The 25387-nt window shown below is 44.6% G+C and overlaps 1 long non-coding RNA gene across 5 annotated transcripts in view; it reads left to right on the forward strand.

Annotated features, from left to right (window-relative positions):
* The first annotated feature begins 3154 nt into the window (after positions 1-3154).
* LOC141917758 (uncharacterized) overlaps positions 3155-25387 on the forward strand; it is a 94436-nt gene continuing 72203 nt past the window's right edge. For 4 of the 5 annotated variants that reach the window (XR_012621440.1, XR_012621436.1, XR_012621439.1 and 1 more), the window contains exons 1-2: positions 3155-3480; positions 4915-4977. This is a non-coding gene — a long non-coding RNA (uncharacterized LOC141917758). Of the gene's footprint in view, positions 3481-4914; positions 4978-12287; positions 13631-25387 lie in introns of those variants that run through there. The other variant, XR_012621438.1, reaches the window with a different exon arrangement.

The raw sequence follows: 25387 nt of genomic DNA on the forward strand, positions 1-25387 counted from the left end.
TTCTCTGGTCGGTTCACTCACCAGCTGCGTCAGGAAGTTATCTGCCACACATTCCAGGAATCTTCGGGACTGGTCACGCTCTGCTGTGTTGTATTTCCAGCAGATGTCTGGGAAGTTAAAGTCTCCCACAAGAACAAGGGAAAGTGATCGTGAGATTTCTCCTAAGTGCCTATAGAATATTTCATCCACCTCTCTGTCCTGGGTGGGTGGCCTATAGTAGACTCCTACTACAACATCTGCCCTTTTGGCCTTCCCCCTGATTCTAACGCAAAGACACTCCAGCTTCATAGACTGTAGCCTTCTTGTCCCCAGAGCCAGTGACAATGTATTTGTCATCCACAGAGATATCACAGCTAAGCACAGATGAGAAATTTTTTTGACTGCAAGGAAAAAAAAAATATTCTTTTCAATTCATAAAAAGGCTTGAAGATTAATCAGAAAAGTTTACAGAGGGAATGCATGGGAAGGCTCATTTAATTACCTTCATTGTAGATTGAGAGTGGAAGTGAAAGGGTGGCAGCTTTTGTTACAAGACTATTTCTCCAAATCTTCTCTCCCCAGGATGAGGTTTGCCCTCTTGGCTGCCAGGGCACACTGCTGACTCACATTGAGCCTGCTGCCAACCAGCACCCCCAGATCCCTTTCTGCAGGGCTGCTCTCCAGCCACTCCTCTCCCAATTTATACTTGTGCCCAGCATTACTCCATCCCAGGTGCAGAATCCAGCATTTGGTCTTGTTAAATTTCATGCCACTGATGATTGCCCAATGCTCCAATCTATTCAGATCCCTCTGTAAGGCCTTTTGTTCCTCAAGAGTCAACAGCACCTGCCAGTTTAGTATCATCAGCAAACTTGCTAATGGTGCATTCAACTCCTGCATCCAGATCATGGATAACAATATTGAACAGAACTAGCCCTAGAATTGAGCCCTGAGGAACACTGGCTACTGACTGACTGACAGCCAGATGTAGCCCCATTCACTACAACCCTTTGAGTCCTGCTGTTCAGCCAGTTTGTCACCCAGTGCACCATGTACCTGCTTATCTCACAGTTAGACAACTTGTCCAGAAGGATACTGTGAGGGACAGTATCAAAAGCCTTACTAAAATGACTGATGTCTGGGAAATTGAAATCTCCCATAAGGACAAAGGCGAGCAATCCAGAGATTTCTCCTAATTGCCTATAGAATAACTCATCAGTACTAACATCCTGGCTGGGCGGTTCATAGTAGACACCCACTATGTCCTGGTTTAGCCAGGATAGGGTTAAGTTTCCCCAGCAGTGGGGGGAAGCTCTAGCCAGGTTATTCATATACCATGCTGATGTCACCTCCGGGCGCCGATAGCGCGGGAAGAATCGGTGAGCACGTGGGTTTGTGCAGCCGTTCCTCTCACTGCTGTATCGGTATATACTTTGCTCTGTTCATTGTTATTACTGTTATTGTTATTGCTGTTGTTTGTTGTGTTGCTGTTGCACTGCTGTATTAAACCTGTCCTTATCTCAGCTCCGGGGCTTTGTATTTCACTCCCTTTGTGGGGGAGGGGCAGCGGCCACGTGGTCTCGGACCCCGGCAGGGACTAAACCACCACACACTACAACATCTCATTTGTTTTCCATCCCCCTAATCCTCACCCAGAAGCTCTCAACCACATAATCCCTAACTGTAAGGGCTATACAGTCACACCTCTCCCTTACATGCAGTGCAACTCCACCTCACCTGCCCTACCTATCCCTCCTGAACAGCCTGTAACCCTCCATCCCAGCACTCTAGTTGTGGGACATTCCACCAAGTCTCACTAATACCAAAGACATCATAGCTCTGGGAACTGACCAATGCTTCCAGTCCATCCTGTTTGTTTCTCATACTGCATGCATTGGTGTACAAGCATTTCTGATGTACTCCTAAACCCTCAGTACTCTCTGGAGCAGAGTAAATACTCCTATTAGCATTGCTACCCTCAGGCAGTGCCATGCCAACCCTTGGCTTACCTTCAGCTCTTCTGATGGTGTCCCCTTCTCCCATCAATCCTGGTTTAAAGTTCTCTCAATCAGTCCTGCCAGTTTACGACCAAAGAAGTGTTTACTTCATCAGGCCAACAGGTAGATCCTATCAGGCCCCCAGATGTCTCTCCCAGTCCCCAGCTTTTAGGCTGTTTTGCCTGGGGCTCAGTGTACTTGTGTTTGTTCTGTGCATCCTTCTGAGTTCTTTGGGGCTGCAGGCACTGCTGCATGGGCAGTTTCTGCTCACCTCTGTGTGTACTGCACCTGCACTTCTGGGTGGCTGCAGGCCTCTCTGGTCTCTCTCCCTGGTTTTGTTGAACTTCTCTGTGTCTGGATGTGTGCCTTTCCCTGGCTGGTATTGCAGCCAGGCTTTTTCCCTGAGTGTGCACCTTCCCTTCCAGGCTGACTGTGCCCAGTAGTCTCAGGTTCCCTGTAGCACCCACCTCCCTGGGGACCAGCTTGCCAGGGGACTCAGCACCCTGCCCACCCTGCTACCCTGATTCCCTGGGCAGCCTCCTCAACATCTGTCCACGCTGCTGAGGGAGCTAGGAGACCAGTCCCCACCACAGCCCCCACGTGTCTGTGCCATAGCATGGCATCCCATCCTTCCCACCTAGCATTTTCTCCTCTCAGGTGAAATGAGATGAGGAGCAGCGAGCAAAGTGGTGGGCAGCTGCTTCTGTCTCCCTCTCCTTCTTCTCAGATGCCCTTTGCTGCCGCTGCTGCAGAGTTGTTATTATAGTATATCGTTGCTACCTCTCCACTCACTACTCCGAGGCTATGTAGCACCTTGACCTCGCTCCGCACCTGGCCTCCGCCTAAGTCCCTGATGTGAGGGGAGCACCAGGCCCCGCCCGCGCGGGGGGACACTAACGGCCGGCACACCAACGGATGGGCGTGCCAGCGACTTCCCGTTTGCTTCTTAGTGCTGCGGGCGGTGGCAGTTCTGGGCCTTGGGGGGCGCTAACGCCGCCCGGCCCCGGCCCTGCTCACGACTGCGGCGGCCGGGGCAGCACGGCCCGCGGCGGGGCGGCGCTGCCCTGGGTCCCAGACATCTGGGGAACGTGGGGCTGCCGATTATTGCAGACTAAGCAGTCCGGCTCAGCAGCAGCGGGCGGGCGGAAGCCAGCAGGCGAGCAAGTAGGGGGAGTGTGTATGTGTAAGGAGGGGATGGGAGGAGAGGGGAGTGAGCTGACAGCCAGCCAGCTATCATCAGAATGAGCTCATTGTTCAATATAACCAGCACCGGCAGCCAAAACCCATCCTGGGAGAGAGACTTTCCCCCAGTCACCCCCACCCCTTTCTTTTTATCCTTAAGGCTGCACTTTGGAAGAAGTGCAGTCATTCTTCCCACACCCCCTACCCTGTCTCCACTCCTCCAGCTATAAATTCCCTTCTGTAGCATGCTGCCCTTTTTTTAATCCACATTTGTGTTTCACATCATGTAGAAAGGACAGAAAGTGAGCAGGGGCTTTTGTCTGTAAGTATATGCAATTCCAATTCACAGTTGTGTTCGGGGTTTTTTTTTGTGTATTTGGTTTGGGATTTGGTTGCTTGGTTGGTTTTTGTGGGTTTTGTTTGTTTGTTTTTAATTAATTATCTCTTTGTTTCTTTTCCTTTTGCCCTTAGCTGGACTTTGCTGCAGTTTCACTTTCCGCCCCCCCTTTCAGTAAACGTTTTCAAATAGGCTTTCTTAAAAAATCTGAGAAACGTGCAGTGTATATATATTTAACTGTCTGTCTTTATCCTTTAAGGCTGGATTTCTAGGCTGAGGATTTTTATGCACATATTCAAGGGAAGATGTGAAGTGGTTTTCTAAATCTGTTGGGTTTTTTTTTTTCCACTCTTGCACTACAAAAACACCAAAATGCGTTTTTGAACATAATGCACTTTGCTTTTTTAGCATGCATGAAAGGCTCTCAGACTGGTTTTCCATCTCTCTTCTTCTCCCTTATAAAATGAATCTCTCTCTTCTCCACCATGTTACTGGATTCCCCTCAGGCTGCTGGGGCTCTATTTTTAGAAAGCAGTCATTCTTGTAACAGCCTCCTGCATTTTTGCATATGCAGTAGTTAAATTTTGGGTGGTTCTTTTGAAAAACAAACCAACAAAAATTCATTTTGGTGTGTGCTTTCGTCCAAATGTTTCTGTGTACACCTATAAATATAAGTTTGCAATTTAATATCCAATCTGTATGTATATATGACTCATATCTAATTACATTTCACATATATACACACACTATAGGTAAGAAATATATAATCAATAGAAGAGAACTTTAATTTTTGTCACTATATGAAAACTGATAAAGGAGTTATGCTACAAATACAGTCAATTAAGAAAGTAGTAATTTAAGGTGCCATTTAAATGAGATAGCACCTGCTCTTTTTTTTCCCCTCCCTATTTAAAGTAGGAGTGTGTATGTGTGGAATAAAGGGAGAGAAAACTGTAGATTATGTAATGCAGTGTCATTTCAAAAAATGCCTACTCTCTGGGCCATTTCATTGTGAAAGTCTGACACTATTATGCTTGTTTCTTAATTGCAAAACCCACAACACTTTGTAGTATGCCTGGGGCAATGGACCACCTTTACGGTAAGCATAGGATGATGGATTTTTGTCCGCTTGGGTGACTTTTAAGTGTGTTAACCATCAGGTATGGTGCTCTTCAGAGAGGTACGAACTGCTGGGGTTTGCAAATCCAGGTACCAGGGATTCCTTTGGCCTATGTTTAAGCCTACAGACCACTGAAGTGCAGATAAGCATGATAGAAGATCTGGTTAGAATAATTTGCATTACTTTAATCTTAATCACTGAATCTTATACTTGGCTCACTCACAATTATACTAGCAAAAAGCCTTTCAAATGTTGTGACACTTGGAATTACATGTCCTTTTTCCTGTCCTTTTTCTCAGATTGTTCTCCTTTTGCTACTTGAGAGAAGCTGCAATCCAAAGACTTAACAGAATATAAAAATGGTAAGTTAGTTGCTTTAGCAAACAATCACTGATTTTTTTAATACAAACCTTTCCCCATTGCCAATACCCATTTATAAATATGACCCACATAAGACATACTTTTTGAGATTACAGGGATTTGCCATACAATGATTGATGTACTCTGGAAACCTCTATATGTTGGAACTTTGATTTTCATAAGTTTTTTGAAGGCTTATTTAATTAGCTTATTTAAAAAAAATGAAAAGTGTTTAGCAAAGTATGAAAAATATAAATAACACATGTAGGAATACAAACAGACAAAGCAATATCCAATAATTTCACACACACACACACACCCCCCCACCCCACCACCCCCCCCCCCCCCCCCCCCCAAAAAAAAGAAGAAATAAGTCATTGCATTTAGTAAATTAAGCAGCTTTAATGTTACACTGTCAGGGAAGTAAATAAGATGCCAAATAATTTTTCTTATTATTTAATACATTTTCCAGAAGGATAGACTTTCTTTGTGATAGGGATCTGCATTGCATAGGGTGTGCATTAGCACAGAATATTTTCCAAAGTGTGAGGCTCTCAAGGATATAGTCTTATAAAGGTGGGGTTAAAATAATTGCATAAATTATTATAATTGTCTCCATCTTTGGAGTTGTTTTGACTTGGGGGAGGGGGATGAAGCAAAGATTTCACCAACTGCTACAGGAACCTTGCTTTTGTAAAGCCAGCCTCCAGGCCGGAACATAAAATACAACTTAAAGCCATCCAAATGTGATTGTTGATCAGAATTTCAATCTAAGAAAGACTAGATTTTTGCCCCAGTTTACAAGGTTGCCTGAAATATGAGACTTGGCAGACTCTCTTCCCCTACCACCATTTTTGGCACAATAATACTAAATATAATGAAGTCAGACCACTGACATACTTTCTTTGCAGTAGTGGACACATTTGTCTTTGGCATAGTTCTTGTACTTATTCCAAGCATCTCCTTAGACATTCTGATTTGCAGGAAAAATTCTTCTTTGCATATTTAAGTAATCAACACTTTCTACACTGAAATACATAGTTGTCAAATTTTTACTTTTTTGAAATATAACAAAATATGCAAAGGCTGTATTCTGCTTTCACTGGTCATTGAGAATTTAGCTGTTACATTTCACCAGGCTGAACTAAACTTTTTATAAAGAGAAAAAAAATCAAACTAAAACTATTTCCTTTGCTAAACTGAAGGTACATTAATTATTTAGTTAAAGTAAAATTAAAAGTGCCTAGAATAAGCTTGTTGAGTGAGAACAAATTAATACTTGGTTTAACTCCACTGTTTCAGCTTCTCAGTTTCTTAATGTTTTTATTCCATAAAGTATTTCTTAAACTCCTTACAAGTAAAAACGAGCACTGTAGAAGGTTATTTTTCAATGCTGCTTCTCTTTTTCCTAAACTTAGAACTATGATTTGCTCATACCTGGTTAATAAATCTTTCTTGGAGCTGTATAATATCAACATGATCAACAATTTAAAGACAAATAAAAAGGCAAAAGAGTGTACTTTGTTCTGACAATTTTAACTCATGGATATTTTTAGCCATCTTACCTAAGATCTGACATTTAAGGATCTGTCCTTAATTGTGTAAAATTTATTTTCTTACAAAGTGACCTCTGAAGAAAGAAGGAACCTTTTATATTTCTTTGCAATCTATAAAGTCCTGAGATATATTTTTTTTAAATTTTTGTTTTATTTAAATGTTAGAATTTCAGTATGCCACCTTCATGGAAAGTGCTCTTTGTCATAATGTACAAAGTTTTCTGTGACCTCCAGTCAGTTTTCTGTCCAGTTTTCTGTGACTTTTAGCAAAATCAGGAAAGACTTTTTCAAGGTAAACACTTTATGAACTGTATAAAAGGCCAGTTTTATTTCTTTCTTTAAAAAAAGAGATCTGTTTGTTTTCTTTTAAAGCACTACAGTGTGTCCTTTTTTCCCCTGTTCCCATTGCAGTTCATTTCTGGACTTCAAGTTTAGTACTGAGAGTTTGCAGTGCAGGTGTGAAGGAATTTAAATGACAGGTTTATCACTAACTAATAAAAGTGTGTATCAGTAAACAGGTACATCCCTTATAATTTAATTTTGACCTACCTGAAAATAAATTTAAAAAAATATTCTAGAGCAGCTCATTATTTTACTTCTGACTTACCATGATTAGATGGCTTTCTTCTAAAGCACTAGTGCTGTGGAATCTCAGAGACTAGGTATTGTACAGTATAGCTACATCATCCCAAAGCAAAAGACCCTAAAGGGAGGTCATTTGGGTTGAACATTTCCTGTAGTGTATCCTTGTCTGAACTGGATCAGTTATGGGGTTATTTTATCACTTGCATTCTCTGCATTTTGTAATCTTACTTGGAAAAAAAAAAAAAAAAGAGAAAAATGGGATGGTGGTCTCTTGGAGAGAAAGACAATTGGGGGAAAGCTTTTTTTTTTTTTTTTTCATTAAGTCAGAGAAAGAAATGACAACCTGCATTTGGATGAAGGAAAAAAAATCATCATCCCATTTCTTTTCTGTAGTTCATAAGGAAATGTATAATATCATTTAATTGAAGATATGTATATGAGAAAGCTTATATTTAAGATCTCATCCCAACTTATCCATTCAAGAACCTTTTTCCAGTGGGTTATCTGCAGATACTTTTACACATTCTGTAATTTTCTGTGTATAAAAAATTATTTCAGTTTAGTTGGAACAACTGTTCATAGCTTTAAGATAATCTATAGAAACCGGAGCCTGGGATTGGTCTGACAGAGGCAAACATTGTTATATACCTTTTATGTGCTCTGAGGAGTAAGAAAGAGGTGATACTGTTATCCAAAAAGCGTGCCCGGTGTGCAATAAAGCAATCTTAACACGCTCAGGAGAGATATTGTATTTATTCAGGCCTGGGTGCTCGGTGGACTTTTCCACAAACCAAGCACACCAACAGCAGGTTTTCACGCTCTCATGGTTCAGTCTACTCGTGGAGGATGATAAGATGAAACTAGCTCAGATAAGTTCTAGACCCAGGAGACGGACTGCACCCTGTCCACTCACCCTGCCTGCGCGAACTGCCGCGCAAACTGACGCGCCTCACCCTTCCGACACGCCAGACCCTGTTTGCCCGCCCTGTTCGCTGCACTCCTGGTTGCTCGCGCTCCCTGGGGGTTGCTCTTGTACATGAGGGGTGTTGGGTGTCATCACTCCAGTCTCCGCCCCCTATGAGTCCTCACTGTCCTCATTAGCAGCAGCTCACTCTTCTCGCTCAGGGGGCAGGCAACTTGAGGCTCTCCCTCTTCCCTGGGCTTCTGCCTTCACGTCTTGCAGTTTTGCCGCGGGTTTTTGATGCTTTCAGGAGGGTTCCCTGCCGCTGTCCTCTTCTTCGGAGCCCCTCTCCTCAGCAACTGTACTGGTCGACTTTGCTCATGATCCTATGAGAAGAACTTCTGAATTGTATTCACAAGAAGTGAGTGATCCAGATGAGGCTGAACCCTGTGCACATCACACTAACCCATTTGCTGTTAGGGGGTATTATGACCAACATCAGAGGGGCGCTGCCTCCAGCCAGGTGGAGGACAGGGACAATCGAGTTTAGTGGACCGTGTGGATTCGATGGCCTGGCACATCTGACCCCCAGCAGTATAAGGCTCTAGTGGACACTGGTGCTCAGTGCACCCTAATGCCATCAAATTTTAAAGGGGAAGAACCCATTTGTATTTCAGAAGTGACAGGGGGAACTCAACAGTTGACTGTATTGGAGGCCGAGGTGAGCCTTAGTGGAAAAGAGTGGGAAAAACACCCCATTGTGACTGGCCCAGACGCTCCATGTATTCTTGGTATAGGTTATCTCAGAAGAGGGTATTTTAAGGACCCAAAAGGGTATCGGTGGGCTTTTGGTATAGCTGCCTTGGAAACAGAAGGAATTAAACAGCTGTCTGTGTTACCTGGTCTATCAAAGGATCCTTCTGTTGCGGGATTGCTGAGGGTTGAACAACAACGGGTGCCAACTGCCACTACAACAGTGCACCGATGGCAATATCGCACCAATCGAGACTCTGTAATCCCTATCCATAAACTGATTTGTCACCTAGAGAACCAATGACTCATGACCAAGACACGCTCTCCCTTTAACAGCCCCATATGGCCAGCGCGAAAGTCTAATGGAGAGTGGAGATTGACAGTAGAATACTGTGGCCTGAATGAAGTCACGCCACCGCTGAGTGCTGCCGTGCCAGACATGCTAGAACTTCAGTATGAACTAGAGTTGAAGGCAGCCAAGTGGTACGCCACGACTGATATTGCTAATGCATTTTTCTCCATCCCTCTGGCAGCAGAGTGCAGGCCACAGTTTGCTTTTACCTGGAGGGGTGTCCAATATACCTGGGATCAACTGCCCCAGGGGTATAAGCACAGCCTCACCATTTGCCATGGACTGATCCAGACTTCACTGGAACAGGGTGAAGCCCCGGAGCACTTACAGTACATTGATGACATCATTATATGGGGTAATAGAGCAGAAGAAGTTTTTGAGAAAGGGGAGTGTACTAGGTCTGGCTGAGCCAGAATTGATTTTCCCCTATAGCAGCCCTCATGGTGCTGTGTTTTATGTTGGGAGCTGGCAGGGTGTTGATAGCACACTGGTGTTGTGGCTACTGCTGAGTAGTGCTTACACAGCACCAAGGCTCTTTCTGACATTTCCCCCCCACAGTGGGACGGGGTGGGCAAGATCTTGGGAGGGGACACAACCAGGACAGCTGACCCGAACTGACCAAAGGGATATTCCAGACCATATGACGTCTGCTCAGTATAAAGCTGGGAGAAAGGAGGAAGGGGGTGGGGTCACCCTTGGTCCTCCGAGGCAACCACTACGCGTATCGGAGCCCTGCTTCCTGAGAAGGCCCGACATCGCCTGTTCATGGGAAGTAGAGAATAAATCTGTTTGGTTTTTTTTTGCTTCCATACACGGACCTTTGCTTTGCTTATATTAAAACTGCTTTTGTTTTACCCACAAGGGTTTTTTTTTTTTTTTTTTTCCTATCTTATTTTCTTTCCCCTCTTTGCCCTGTTGAGAAAAAAAAGGGGAAAGGGGGGGAATTGATAGAGCGACTTGGTGGGTACCTGGCATTTAGCCAAGGTCAAACCACCACAGTCTTTTTTGGCGCCCAACATGGGGGCACGACAACGGCAGTTTTATATTAATTGTGCTATAGCTATAGCAGTTATTAAGCGACAAGCTCTTGTGCTGGTCACAGGTTTGTTGATTGCGCTGCTTATCTTTATTTTGCTAAGCTCGGGAACATGCTGGAAGAAATTGGGAACATCATGAGTTGTTTTATTCTGCAGGCTCCCGAGGTACTTATTCATCATTATGTGAGCTCTTTGATACTGTTCATTAATGCTGTTCGCCTATTGTGCGTTGCGTGGAGCTCGGTAGGTTTTTGGTGTAAGAGAAGGCAAATTTGGGGTCAGTCAATACCAAAATGTGCCCTGAGGCGGCCTGTCCCTGGGTGGCAGGGGGAGTGGAAGGATTTGGACAGATTCCTAGGACGGTTATCACCTTCTGTAGCCTGGGATCTTACCTCTGAACAGGCAAGTAACCCCGCAAAATTGACACAACACCTGATAGAAGGGTGCCTTGCCTATCCCAGTGAAAATCAGCAACTCCTAGCGCTGTACTGGGGCCTGGCCTGTGCTTATCGAGCTGCAGTTCAGTGCTCTCAAAGGACTGTGGTGTAGACGGGAACTCAAACAATAACAACAACAGCAGAGATTGCCCCAGTAGTAAAAAAGAAACAGTGGACAAGGAGAACGACAGGCCCATACCCTCGATTAATAAGGGACGAGAAAGAGGAGGAAGAAGCGGGTCCTTCAGCAAAGGGGTCAGAAGAGGGAATAACAGAACTGAAACAGGAGGCGGAAACTACCCGGTCCCTGACATCATCAGAACTGCGAGATCTGCGGAAAGACTATAGCCGCCAGCCGGGTGAGCGGATTGCTGCCTGGCTGCTTCGATGCTGGGATAATGGGGCTGATGCTCAGCAGCTGGAAGGTAAGGAAGCCCAACAGCTGGGTTCCCTTGCTAGAGATCGAGGAATTGAAAGGGGAATTGGAAAAGAAACAGGAATTTGCAGTCTATGGAGACGGCTCCTTTCAAGTGTTAAAGCAAGATATCCTTTCAAGGAAGATCTTACGGACAACTCCCCAGGGAAGTGGGCTACTGCAGATGAAGGTGTCCAGTACCTGGGAGAATTAGCAGTGCTGGAAGTCATCTATAGTGATCCAGATAATGATGAAGCCCCTAAAAATCCAGAGGATGTCTTGTGCACACGGGCCATGTGGAGGAAGGTGATTAAAGGTGCGCCATCCTCGTATTCTGCCGGCTTGGCTGCAATGTACTATCCAGAAATGGATGTGGGAGAAGGACCAAGATGTACACCAACTGTGGAGGCAATCTCTTCCTGGCTTCAGAACTTTGAAGAGAGTCTTGGTACCTCCTCATCTCTACGGGCGAGTGCCTTAGATGTTAGGAGCACCCCAAGAAATCAGTTCTCTTTCACCCCAGTCAGAGGGAAAGGGAAACCCAGGCGCATGATACGTGGCGAACTTTGGTTCTTCCTGCGTGACCAGGGGGAGGACATGAGGAAGTGGGATGGTCAACCCACCTTCAAGTTGGAAGCTCGTGTACATGAATTGCGAGGAAAGACCCCTGCCAAGAAGAAGACATCCAAGAAGGTTGTTAATGTAGCTGGTGTGAAACCACAAGAAATTAATCAACGATCTCCCAGATACAGGAAGACTGAGATCACCTCCCTTGGCCCTGATGAAGGAATCTCCAGCCTGGCACAGCAAGGGTCAGACAGTGAATACTCTGACCAAGAACGGGAATAGAGGGCCCCTGCCTCCAGCCAGGAGGAGGAAAGGGATGATCGGGTGTATTGGACAGTGTGGATTCGATGGCCTGGCACATCAAATCCACAGAAGTACCAGGCTTTAATCAACACCAGGGCACAGTGTACATTAATGCCATCAAGTTATAGAGGGGCAGAACCTATCTGGATCTCAGGAGTGACAGGGGGATGTCAAGAACTGTCAGTACTGGAGGCCGAGGTTAGCTTGACCGGGGACAAGTGGGAAAAACATCCCATTGTAACTGGCCCAGAAGCCCCTTGTATCTTGGGCATTGACTACCTCAAGAGGGGGTATTTCAAAGACCCAAAAGGATACCAATGTGCTTTTGGTGTGGCCAGTGTGAACACAGAGAAGGTCAAACAGTTGTCTAATCTGCCTGGCCTCTCAGAAGATCCTTTTGTTGTAGGACTGTTGCGAGTTGAAGAACAACAGGTGCCAATTACTACGAGGACCGTGAACCGACGGCAGTATCGCACGAACCGAGACTCTCTGGCTCCCATCCAAGAACTGATCCGTCAACTGGAGACCCAAGGTGTCATCAGTAAGACACATTCGACTTTTAATAGCCCAATATGGCCAGTGCGAAAGTCTGACGGAGGGTGGAGGTTGACAGTAGACTATCGTGGCCTGAACGAAGTGACGCCACCACTGAGTGCTGCTGTACCAGATATGTTAGAGCTCCAATATGAACTGGAGTCAAAGGCAGCCAAGTGGTACGCCACAATTGACATTGCCAATTCATTCTTTTCAATTTCTTTTTTGGAAGAGTGCAGGCCACAGTTTGCTTTCTAATGGAGGGGTGTCCAGTATACCTGGAATCGACTGCCCCAGGGGTGGAAGCACAGCCCTGTGGGAGGCATCGGCCTGTCAGCCTTGCACAGCCTCTGAGAAACAGCTAGGCTTTGATGAAAAACAAGCCTTGGGAGAAAGATAAGAAACTGCTGAGCTGTGCTAAGGTGGCAGAGGAAAACAACGGACAGCTGCAACACTAAACTGTGGAAAAGTACTGAACTGTGAGAAGTTACCGCCGCGTGAACAAGAAGTTGATTGATCTGCACAGCGCGCGTTAGAGTGGTCTTATGCTGATAGGAGAAAAGGTTGAGAGCTGTCTAATTGCTGATTTGCTAATTATGAAGTAAGAGCTTTGGCGAGAGCATAAGTATGTGCTATTGGAAAAATAAATGGCTTTGCTTGTTATAACTCTCATAGATTTGTGCAGGTCTGATATCCTCCCGCAACACAGCCCCACTATTTGTCATGGACTAATTCAAACTGCACTGGAAAAGTGTGATGCCCCTGAACATCTACAGTACATCAATGACGTCACTGTGTGGGGCAACAAGGCAGAAGAAGTGTTCAAGAAAGGACAAAAAGTAATTGAGATTCTTCTGAGAGCTGGGTTTGCCATAAAGAAAAGCAAGGTCAAGGGACCAGCACAAGAGATTCAGTTCTTGGGAATAAAATGGCAAGATGGACGCCGTCATGTGCCTATGGATGTTGTCAACAAGATAGCAACTATGTCTCCACCGACCAACAAGAAGGAAACACAAGCTTTCTTAGGACTTGTGGGATTTTGGAGGATGCATATTCCAGGTTACAGTCAGCTGGTGAGCCCTCTCTATCAAGTAACCCGAAAGAAGAACAATTTTGAGTGGGGTCTTGAGCAACAACAAGCCTTTGAGCACATCAAACAGGAGACAGCTCGGGCGGTAGCTCTTGGGGCTGTTCGGACAGGACCAGCTGTGCAAAATGTACTTTACACGTCAACTGGGGAGCATGGCCTCACATGGAGCCTCTGGCAGAAGATACCAGGTGAAACTCGGGGTCGACCATTAGGATTTTGGAGCCGGGGATATCGAGGATCAGAAGCCCACTACACTCCAACTGAAAAGGAGATACTGGCAGCATATGAGGGGATTCGAGCCGCTTCCGAAGTTGTTGGTACAGAAGCACAGCTCCTCTTGGCACCGCGATTGCCTGTATTACATTGGATGTTCAAAGGAAACATCCCTTCTACGCACCATGCAACCAGTGCTACCTGGAGTAAATGGGTAGCGTTAATCACGCAACGAGCTCGACTAGGAAAAGCCAACCGTCCAGGGATCCTGGAAGAGATCATGGACTGGCCAGAAGGTAGAGATTTTGGAGCACTGCCTGAGGAGGTGGCTCGTGCCCAAGAGGCACCGCCATATAACGAGTTACCAGAAGATGAAAGGCGGTATGCTCTGTTTACTGATGGATCCTGTCGTGTGGTAGGAAACCATCGGAAGTCAAAAGCTGCTGTGTGGAGCCCCACAAGACAAGTCGTTGAGGCCACTGAAGGAGAGGGCGAGTCAAGTCAGTTTGCAGAAGTAAAAGCGATCCAACTAGCCCTAAACATTGCTGAACGAGAAAAGTGGCCAGTACTGTATCTCTACACTGACTCCTGGATGGTGGCTAACGCCCTGTGGGGGTGGCTACAGGAGTGGAAGAAGACCAATTGGCAGCGCAGAGGTAAACCCATCTGGGCTGCTGCACTGTGGCAGGACATCGCTGCCCGAGTGGAAAACGTGGCTCTAAAGGTACGTCATGTAGATGCCCACGTGCCCAAAAGCCGTGCCACCGAAGAACATCAGAACAATGAGCAAGTAGACAAGGCTGCCAAAATTGAAGTAGCTCGACTGGACCTGGACTGGGAGCGCAAGGGTGAGCTATTTGTAGCTCGATGGGCCCATGAAACATCCGGGCATCTTGGGAGAGATGCAACGTACAGATGGGCTCGTGATCGAGGGGTGGACCTGACCATGGAGGCCATCTCACAGGTCACTCATGAATGTGAAACATGTGCTGCAATCAAGCGAGCCACACGAGTAAAGTCTCCCTGGAACAGAGGGCGATGGCTGAGTTTTCGATATGGTGAGGCCTGACAAATTGACTATATTGGACCATTGCCACGAACACGCCAAGGCAAGCGCTACATACTCACCATGGTGGAAGCAACTACTGGTTGGCTTGAAACGTACCCTGTAAATCATGCCACTGCCCGAAATACCAGCTTAGGTCTTGAAAGGCAAATTTTATGGTGACATGGTACTCCTCAAAGAATCGAATCAGACAACGGGACCCATTTTCTGAAATAATCTTATAAACTCCTGGGCAAAGAAACACGGCATTGAGTGGGTGTATCACATCCCTTATTACCCACAAGCGTCTGGAAAGATTGAAAGATACAATGGACTGTTGAAGACTATGTTGAGAGCATTGGACAATGGGGGATGGAAGCACTGGGATATAAATTTAGCAGAAGCCACTTGGCTAATTAACACCAGAGGATCTGTTAACTGTCCTGGTCCTGCCCAAACAAAACCCCTTCATACTGTGGGAGGAGATAAGGTCCCTGTAGTACACACAGGGCAATGGCTGGGGAAGGCAGTGTGGATTGCTCCTCCCTTGGGAAAAGGCAAGCCCACTCGTGGGATTGTTTTTGCTCAGGGACCTGGATGTACTTGGTGGGTAATGCGGGAGAATGGGGCTACTCAGTGTGTGCCTCAAGGAGATTTAACCTTGGGGGGAAAATAATCTGTGGGGTGAGTTGTATGTTGCAGGAAGTGATGGAGGAAGTAGGAACGACGAAGAGTGAACCAGATACGTGCGATGATGACCCAAACCTAGCCGGTGCTGGAGTCCAACAGTCAAACATACTGCTCCTGTCCTGAACATCCATCTTGACAGATGGGAGCCAAGTCACTGAGCATCTGGAGGAGTGAAGAAAGCTTACGGAATGAATAAATGAGTGTTATGTGGGACCTGGGCATGACGTAAATGGTATGGAATAAGGGGTGGAGACTGTACTGGGTCTGGCTGAGCCAGAACTGGTTTTCCCCTATAGCAGCCCTCATGGTGCTGTGTTTTATGTTGGGAGCTGGCAGGGTGTTGATAGCACACTGGTGTTGTGGCTACTGCTGAGTAGTGCTTACACAGCACCAAGGCTCTTTCTGACATTTCCCCCCCACAGTGGGACGGGGTGGGCAAGATCTTGGGAGGGGACACAACCAGGACAGCTGACCCGAACTGACCAAAGGGATATTCCAGACCATATGACGTCTGCTCAGTATAAAGCTGGGAGAAAGGAGGAAGGGGGTGGGGTCACCCTTGGTCCTCCGAGGTAACCACTACGCGTATTGGAGCCCTGCTTCCTGAGAAGGCCCGACATCGCCTGTTCATGGGAAGTAGAGAATAAATCTGTTTTCTTTTTTTTGCTTCCATGTGCGGACCTTTGCTTCGCTTTGCTTATATTAAAACTGCTTTTGTTTTACCCACAAGGGTGTTTTGCTGATTAAGGATACCAATTAAATTCGGACACCAGAGTGAAAAGAGTAGGCGTACTTTACTAGTGATAACCAAGTAATGTAACAGCGTAATACAGAGAACATACAGTAAGAAGAAGCAGAACAGTGCACTTAAAGCAACAAACAGGAAAATACAGGGTAATGCATCAAATCATTACTACACGAGAGAGAGAGAGAGAATAGTAATTAAGAGAAATACATCACCAGTTGCATATATTATCATCATCATCCAGATCCGCAGTCGCTGGGCAGCCCCGGTTACAGCGAGGATTTGGAGAGCCTGTCCCGGCAAGTGGGAAATCCTACGCGGTGCGTCCACCCATAGGTGAGGCTTCCAAAGTCGCTGCAAATGGGCCCAGCCTTATATACCAGAGATCGACAAGCCAGAATAGCTGGCACCTTTTTTTTGAGCGGAAAGTTTCTGGTTTCATTCTCCTGTTGGATTCCACCCGAAGCCTGGCCAGGGCTCGGGGTGGGAACCAAGGGAGTTTCTAACAAGGCCAAATACTTGGGGGTTCTCAGCCTTGAATAAGGCTGCAAAGGAAAGTGGGATACATTCTCTCCCCTCTACTGATTATATTTAGTCTTTTACTAGCAAGTTTACATATTTCACTAATGACTACATGCTAAGTTAGCAGCTCCAGCTTGTGGCCTGTTGTTCAGGCTGCAGTATTTCAATGCTTTAGCACTTTTTACACCAGCATAAATAGGTTGTTATAACTTAATACAATACCTACTAACACGATGGTTTTCAGTTATAAAATATACAGGATTCATCTATAGGTCAACTCTGGCTTGGGCCTGTTGTCCAAGCCTTAGCACTTCAAAGGGTTGGGGTTTTTTTTTTCCTATCTTATTTTCTTTCCCCTCTTTGCCCTGTTGAGAAAAAAAGGGGAAGGAGGGGGAAGTGATAGAGCGACTTGGTGGGTACCTGGCATTTAGCCAAGGTCAAACCACCACACCCTCCTAGTGGAACAGGATGATATAAAAATAGAAGTTACTAATATTGTCAACCCAGCTTCTTTTCTTAGTGGGACCACAGGAGAACCTGTGACACACGACTGCCTGGAAATGACTGAAGCAGTTTATTCCAGCTGGCCAGACCTCAAAGAGAAGCCATTAGAGGAAGCTGATGAATCCTGGTATACAGATGGGAGCAGTTTGGTCTGACAAGCTATCTGCAAGGCAGGATATGTGATAACCACTGAAGATCAGGTAATAGAGTCTAAAGCCCTTCCTCCAAATACCTCAGCACAAAAGGCAGAAATAATAGCTTTAACTCGGGCACTGGAAATGGCCAAGTGTATGAAAATTAATATATGGACGGACTCTAAATATGCTTTTGGAGTGGTCCTGCTCATGGGGCAGTGTGGAAAGAAAGAGGACTCTTGTCTGCACAGGGAAAACATATAAAGCATGCCAAAGAAATCCTCAAGTTCCTGGAAGCAGTGCAACTACCTGAAAAGGTGGCTATAATGCATTGTAAGGCTCACCAAAGAGGAAGTTCCACCCATGAACTTGGATATGCTATAACAGATCGTGAGGCCAAAAGAGTGGCTAAGGAAGGTAAAGTAGAAGTGCAGTCTTTGGTTCCAGATGGTAAAATACAAATTGATTGTAAGCCTCAATATTCTAGAGAGGATAAAAAAAAACCTTATTGAAGATCTAGGGGGAAGCAGAGAAAAGGACAGGTGGGCAAAGACTCCTCAAGGTAAAATAGCAGTAGCATCTGCATTTTTATGTCCTATAGTGATGACAGAACATAGAAAATTCCATGAGGGGCCTTATATAAGTATGTAAATCAACATAGAGTTGCCCAAAATCTATATACCACCATCAAGCAGGTGACACAGCAATGTGAAATCTGTTTACAAAATAATCCTAAAACAGGACTGAAGACCTAACTTGGGTGAATAGGGAAAGGAAATCACCCAGGACAACAATGGCAGATTGATTTTTCTGAACTCCCAAGAAAAGGGGAGTTTCAGTACCTTTTGGTCTTGACAGATACCTTCTCCTGGTGGCCAGAAGCATTCCCTTGCCGAATTAATAAAGCCAGAGAATTAACTAAGGTATTGTTACGAGAAATAATACCAAGGTTTAAAGTTCCAGCAACAATGTCATCAGACCGGGAATCACATTTTGTGGCAAAAATTATCCAGCACTAAACTTTTAGGAATAAATTATCAATTACATACCCCTTATAATCCACAAGCAAGTGGCCAGGTAGAAAAAATGAATCATTTAATTAAATTACAAATAGTAAAACTAGGCCAGGAAGCTGGCTTATCATGGCCCCAAGCATTGCTCTTATCTCTTCTAAGGATCAGAACCAAACCCAGAACTAAGGAGGGATTAAGTCCTTTTGAAATAGTATATGGAAGACCATATATGATACAGGCAGGAACATCAACCCAGGTTGGAGATGAAACCTGGTGATTATGTATATGTAAGATCTTTTTCAGATTCACCTCTGGAACCAAAATGGGAAGGTCCGTTTCAGGTGCTACTAACTTCACATACAGCCATCAAGATTAAAGAATGATCATCGTGGATAAACCACACTCAAGTTAAAGAAGCCCCGAAACAGCAATGGGAATCAAAATCAACTGAATCCCCGAACCTCCGAATCCAACAAAAGGATGGACATTAATTATCAACATGATCAAACAATGGGGAGGGATCGTAAGTACATGGGACTCTAACACACATTATACATTAATACAAAATATCTCCCTAATTCTAGGTAAGATCAATTGTTAGATATGTACTCAAATACCTGCTTTTGTTACCGAAAAACTTGGAATAAAACTTATCAACACCAATTTGCTGTAGATAAGCAGACACTTCTTTATTGACGGCCGGGTGCGCGGGTGAATGCTTTCACCAACGACGCACACCATGCACCAAAATCATACATCTTATATAGAACTTATTCATACATATTCATTAAGTATTCATGCATAAACATAACAATTCCTGGAAATCATCATCATACTCTCCTCCTATTTCCGATTCTGCGCAGTAGAGTCCAGAAGCACCTGGAAATGGGTCTGGGGTGTAATGTGAGTCGGTGGTTAATGAGTCGGTGGTCGCGATCTCCCCCTGTCGGAATTACCTATTGCTTGAGGACACTGTTTCTTGGCTTAAACTTACATGTTGCTTCAGCCGATTTCCCCATTTTCCCATTAATCTGGATTCTGACATTTCTCTGCATTCTTTCAGGTTATTAAATACCATATCCAAATTAGTAAATGCCATATCCAAATTATCTTGAATCTTAAGCCTGTTATCTATAGTTCTAAATGTTCCTACTAGGTGATTCTGACCAATTCTTTCAGCCTTGGTACAGGGCTGTACAGGGGAGTTCGTAGTAGCCTCGGTTCCTGTATAGAGTGCAAATGCAGCATATGATTTCTAGTAAATATCTCTTATAATTCTATATTCTTACTGAAATTAAACAAATTAATACTAATTTATATTAAATCGATAACATATCATATCAGTAACACTTTGATATAGCAAAAGAATTTGCTTAGGAAAAAGAAAAGGGGGGAATTGATACGAGGAAATGATCACCTACTTTGGAATTTATTTACTTATAGCAACTTATAATGATTTCTGAATATTGCTTAATAATCCTGCTTGCCCTGACTGTTCTGTGGAAGCTTACCAAGGGCTACTGTGTTCATCAATACAAAGCAGTTTTCTGTGGAAACTTACCAAGAACTACTATGTTCGGCAAAAATAAGAGACATGTCCTTGGAAAGCAGATGTGCTCTAGCAAGTTTATGGATAGATAGCCATATATGGGTGGTAGAAATTAATAGACTGGTGCTTTTAGACAAGATAGAGGTGGTAAACCAGTGGGAACCACTCTTGTTAAAGAAATTGGCTAAGAGAATCTGCGCATGCTCCGAGGAAAAGTACAAGGTGAGAAAGACTGTGAGCCTTCCTCCCAAAGACCCCCGAAGACGCCCCCCAGGAGGCAATGCGCAGGTGCAACGAGAACATAAACTGCTGACACCAGCCTCTAGAACTAACCCAGCCTCACTCATGCATATGTATGTTTGTGTTATGTAATCCAAGGAATATGTATATCCACACTCTATAAGTTTTTGGTAAAATGTGCTGTCGGTGTGCAAGCTTTGTGGAGAAATCCCCTTGCACCCCGGCCGGAGTAAACATACCTGCTTTATAACTCTCTCTGAGTTGTAGAGTCTGTTTTCTGCAAGTCAAGTGTGCCAAGAAGACTAACAGGGTAATGTCTGTGTCGTATCCATTCCCCTAAGCTGAGTAGATACTGGGGTTTTATTGTGCTTTTTAAGTAACATTGCTTCCTTTGCATACATTCCTTTGCAGACATTTCCAATCTACTTCTGCAATCACTTTAACAGATAGCCTTCAAATGACACTGTGACTTGCGGAAACACAACTCCACAACCTATAAGGTTATAAAGTAGGTATGTTTATTCAGCACTGAGACACACGGGGGATCGCTCCACCACAAACGTGCGCACCTCTCATGGCACCTTGTCTTGGCTTTATGCTACAAAGCATCACATATTCATGATACGCCTAAAATCCTTTTACTACCTTTAATAAATTGACTCCTGATCTAACACTTTAGAAAAGTACTTGTTTGATTCTAGCCTATGCCTAAGCTGATTCTTTTTCCATGTGACATAAGCATCTCCAGTGTTCTGGCAGCACCAAAAGAAACATGTGATTAAAATACAAGTTAATACTCCTAAAATCAACTGTCACTACCAGAACAAAAAGCTGTTTTAACCATGCAAAATTAGGTAGCCATGAAGTCAATTTTTCCCAAAGATTTGTGAAACCCCAGGACGTATCATCTTGTGCTATTAAATGAAATAGTTTTGAAGCTTCCCAAATCCTATGCACATCTGTCTCAATTTGGGCCTCACGATTTACAAAGGCACAGCAGCTTTGATTAATTACTGTACAGACCCCTCCTTCTTTAGCCATTAATAGATCCAAAGCCATGCGATTTTTTATAGTTACTTCTGCCAATGAATTAATCTCCTTTTGTGAATTGACAATGGCATCAGCAGTAGCGTTAGCCAAGATTTCAACAGTGGCAGAGATATTTACTATGGCTTTTTCTAATTCGCTTACTCCTAGCATAGGGATGAGCCATCTTACAAAGCTATGAAATCCGGTTCCTCTAATTACCAGGGGGTTCTCAACCTCTCTTTTCTGTTTAACCGGGTACCACAGGGTCCGTGAGACACCTTGCAGATTCCTAGTGGGGTATGAGATAGGCAATAAAATCCCTGTTGTACATTCTACCCACCAATTTTGAGGTAAACACTTCCTGGCCTTTCCGTTTGCACATAAGTACCACCAGCCTGGCGGTAAACTGCACCTTTTCTCACTGGGACCGTGCTTCCACTCAGCGGTATCATGGCATTCGCCTGGGAATTTCCCCCATCCCGTGTAGCTGGTCTTCCTTATTGACCCTCTGGGGTACATATTATTGCAAGTTTGATAAGCCCCCTTTTTTGTGCCTAAGAACTGGACCGAACTACTTCCCCTGTTTCGCATCATTATCGGCTGTCGGAGTGGCCATGTGCTATTTGCCCACATTTGTTCAATGGCTTTGGATTCATTATACAAGGCATCATTTCGGTCAACTTGATCTAATATCCATTGATATTCTAACTGAATTTTTAAATCTAGTCCATAAAGACAATACCTGTCATAATTGCCATTGGGTGGTCTCCATACTCCTGTCAGATCATGAGGGGTGGGTGTTTTGCTGATTAAGGATACCAATTAAACTCAGACACCACAGTGAAAAGAGTAGGTGTATTTTACTGGTGATAACCAAATAATGTAACAGAGTAATACAGAAAACATACAGTAAGAAGCAGAATAGTGCACTTAAAGCAACAAACAAGGAAATACAGGGTAATGCATCAAATCATTACTACACGAGAGAGAGAGAGAATAGTAATTAAGAGAAATACATCACCACTTGCATATATTATCATCATCATCCAGATCCGCAGACGCTGGGCAGCCCCGGTTACAGCGAGGATTTGGAGAGCCTGTCCCGGCAAGTGGGAAATCCTACGCGGTGCGTCCACCCATAGGTGAGGCTTCCAAAGTCGCTGCAAATGGGCCCAGCCTTATATACCAGAGATCGACAAGCCAGAATAGCTGGCACCTTTGTTTTGAGCGGAAAGTTTCTGGTTTCATTCTCCTGTTGGATTCCACCCAAAGCCTGGCCAGGGCTCGGGGGGGGAACCAAGGGAGTTTCTAACAAGGCCAAATACTTGGGTTCTCAGCCTTGAAGAAGGCTGCGAAAGGAAAGTTGAATACATTCTCTCCTCACTACTGATTATATTTTGTCTTTCACTAGCAAGTTTACATATTTTATTAATGACTACATGCTAAGTTAGCAGCTTCAGCTTGGGGCCTGTTGTTCAGGCTTCAGTATTTCAATGCTTTAGCACTTTTTACACCAGCATAAGTGGGTTGTTATAACTTAGTACAATACCTACTAGCACAATGGTTATCAGTTATAAAATATACAGGATTCATCTATAGGTCAACTCTGGCTTGGGCCTGTTGTCCAAGCCTTAGCACTTCAGTGGGTCCCCCTACCCAACCTGTCGTATTTGTAAACCGTGGGATGTTAAATTTGGGGATACCTAGGAAAGGAAATTGACCTGATTTTGATAATTCTGTGCATACCCAGCAATCTGACAAATTATTTCCTTGAGCCATCCCATGAAGAAGGCCTACAAAGAAATTCTGATTCCATGCTACCACAACGGTATAGACGTTGACCAAAATTATCGTGAAAAATACAATTTTCCTGGCCGAATTTGTGTAACCTTCCATGGAGATCTATGGGCCTTCTTCACTCTGGTATGATGGATCCAGGCGCTCTGCTCCTTGATCTTAATTGCCGTAAAGGAGGTGAGGAGTACTTGGAACGGTCCTTCCCATTGCGGTTCCAGAGTCTTTTCTGCAAGAGACTTAACATACACATAATCCCCAGGCTGTATATTATGCACAGGTCCATCTAACCCTCTACTTCGGGTTCCAAACACATGTTTTCCAATTTTATTGAGCTGTTTACCCAATGCCACCAGATATGAAGTTATAGTCTCATCCCCTGCCTGCGTGGATATGCCCTTTTGTATGCTATAGGGTCGTCCGTACAGAATTTCAAAAGGACTTAACCCCTCTCTTGCCCTTGGCTTAGTTCGTACGCGCAGAAGAGCCACAGGAGGAGACTGAGGCCAAGCCAAATTAGTCTCCTGTCCAAGTTTCACAATCTGCTGTTTGATTAAATGATTCATCTTTTCTACTTGGCCACTTGACTGGGGATGATATGGGGTATGAAGCTGCCAATCTATACCTAAATGGCGGCTGATTTGTTGCACCACCTTTGAAATGAAATGTGGCCCTCTGTCAGAGGATATTGTTGCTGGAACCCCAAAGCACGGTATTATTTCTTGTATTAATATTCTGGTCACCTCCCGAGCTTTGGCGGTTCTGGTAGGGAACGCTTCCGGCCAGCCTGAAAAGGTATCTGTTAATACCAATAGGTATCTATACCCCCCTTTTCTTGGAAGTTCTGAAAAATCAATCTGCCATTGTTGCCCAGGCCCATTGCCTTTCCCAATTCGGCCCATTTCCAATCTGGGGGTATTTTTAGGATTAGTCTGGAGGCAAAGATCACACTGTTGAGTCACTTGTCTTACTGTAGTATATAAATTTCTAGCTCTAATGTCTTTAATTAAGTGTTTATATGGGGCCTCTGCTCCCCAATGTCCTTTCTTATGTTCCTCCCTTACTAGGGACCATGTTAAAGAAGAGGGAATGACTATCTTTCCTTGCGGGGTGAGGGCCCAACCTTCCTCATTATATGATCCTTCCAGATCTGTGATAAGTTTTTGATCTTCTTTAGTATAATTAGGCTTACCCTCTAGGGAAACTCGCCCATCAGGGATTAAAGCTCCTTCTACTTTTACCTCTCCTTTGGCTGCTCGTTTTGCCCCTCTGTCCGCCAGCTCATTTCCCTTCTCCAAATCCGAGTTCACCTTTTGGTGTGCCTTGATGTGCATGATTGCTACTTTTTTAGGAAGCTGGACTGCTTCCAACAGTCTCAGAATTTCCTCTGCATGTCTGATGTTTTTACCCTGTGAGTTCAATAGTCCTCTCTCTTTCCAAATTGCTCCATGCGCGTGTACGACTCCAAAGGTGTATTTTGAGTCCGTATAGATATTCACAGCCTTGCCTTGGGCCAACTCCAAAGCGCGGGTCAGGGCAATTATTTCTGCCTTTTGTGCAGAGGTGTTCATGGGCAAATGCCCTGATTCTATTATTTCCTGGCTGGTAGTAACGGCATACCCAGCATGTCTTTTACCACTTAGGACATAGCTGCTTCCATCCGTGAACCAGTTCTCTGTGTTCTCCATAGGGCTGTCTCTCAAGTCCGTGCGGCTCAAATATGTCGCTTCAATGGTCTCTAGACAGTCATGATGTACTGGTTCTCCTGTGTTCCCACTGAGGAAAGAGGCTGGATTGACAATGTTAGTAACCACAATCTCTACATCATCTTGTTCTACCATTGCAGCCTGATATTTCAAGAATCTTTGTGGGGAAAGCCAATGTCCACCTTTCGCCTCCAGCACTGCAGACACTGTATGGGATACTAACACAGTCATTTTCGGGCCCAAGGTGAATTTTTGGGCTTCCTGGATGTTTAATAACACAGCCGCGACTGCTCGCAAGCATCCAGGCCAACCCTTGGCAGTTGTATCCAACTGTTTGGAAAAGTAGGCAACTGCTCGATGATACGGGCCCAGGTCTTGTGCTAATATCCCCAGGGCAATCCCCTGCTTCTCGTGAGAGAAAAGGAAAAATGGCCTACTTACATCTGGGAGTCCCATGGCCGGAGCCGACATCAGAGCCTTTTTCAGTAGCTCAAAGGCCTGTATAGTTTCTTTATTCCATTGAAGGTGTTTTTGTTCAGTGGTTGTCAATGCATATAAGGGTTTGACAAGCAGTCCATAATTATAAATCCATAGTCGGCACCACCCAGTCATTCCCAGGAAAGTCCGTAACTCTTTCACTGTTTGTGGCCTCGGAGTCTGACATATTGCTTCTTTTTGAGCTTGTCCTAAAGTTCTTT

Source organism: Strix aluco, chromosome W (genome assembly GCF_031877795.1).
Source record: "Strix aluco isolate bStrAlu1 chromosome W, bStrAlu1.hap1, whole genome shotgun sequence".
Lineage (NCBI taxonomy): Eukaryota > Metazoa > Chordata > Aves > Strigiformes > Strigidae > Strix > Strix aluco.